The sequence below is a fragment of the Acanthisitta chloris genome, unplaced genomic scaffold (genome assembly GCF_000695815.1).
Source record: "Acanthisitta chloris isolate BGI_N310 unplaced genomic scaffold, ASM69581v1 scaffold31639, whole genome shotgun sequence".
NCBI classification, from domain to species: domain Eukaryota; kingdom Metazoa; phylum Chordata; class Aves; order Passeriformes; family Acanthisittidae; genus Acanthisitta; species Acanthisitta chloris.
Window position 1 is genome coordinate 4,392 of NW_008693568.1, and position 240 is coordinate 4,631.

Below are 240 nucleotides of genomic sequence, written 5' to 3' on the forward strand. Positions count from 1 at the left end.
CGGGACTGTCTGTACGATGGCGACTGCCCCTTTCCCCTCACCCATCCTAATTGATGTACTTTAACTCATGCACATCCTATTAGACGTGGCAGTTTTATGTAGCAACTTGTGACTCCCTTGCCCCCGCGTGCGTGTTCTGATTTCACAGTTGTATCTTTCGATTGGTCCCCCATATATATATATATTTACTTAACCATTAAAAGAAAAACCAACCAACAACCCAGCTATGGAAAAAAAACC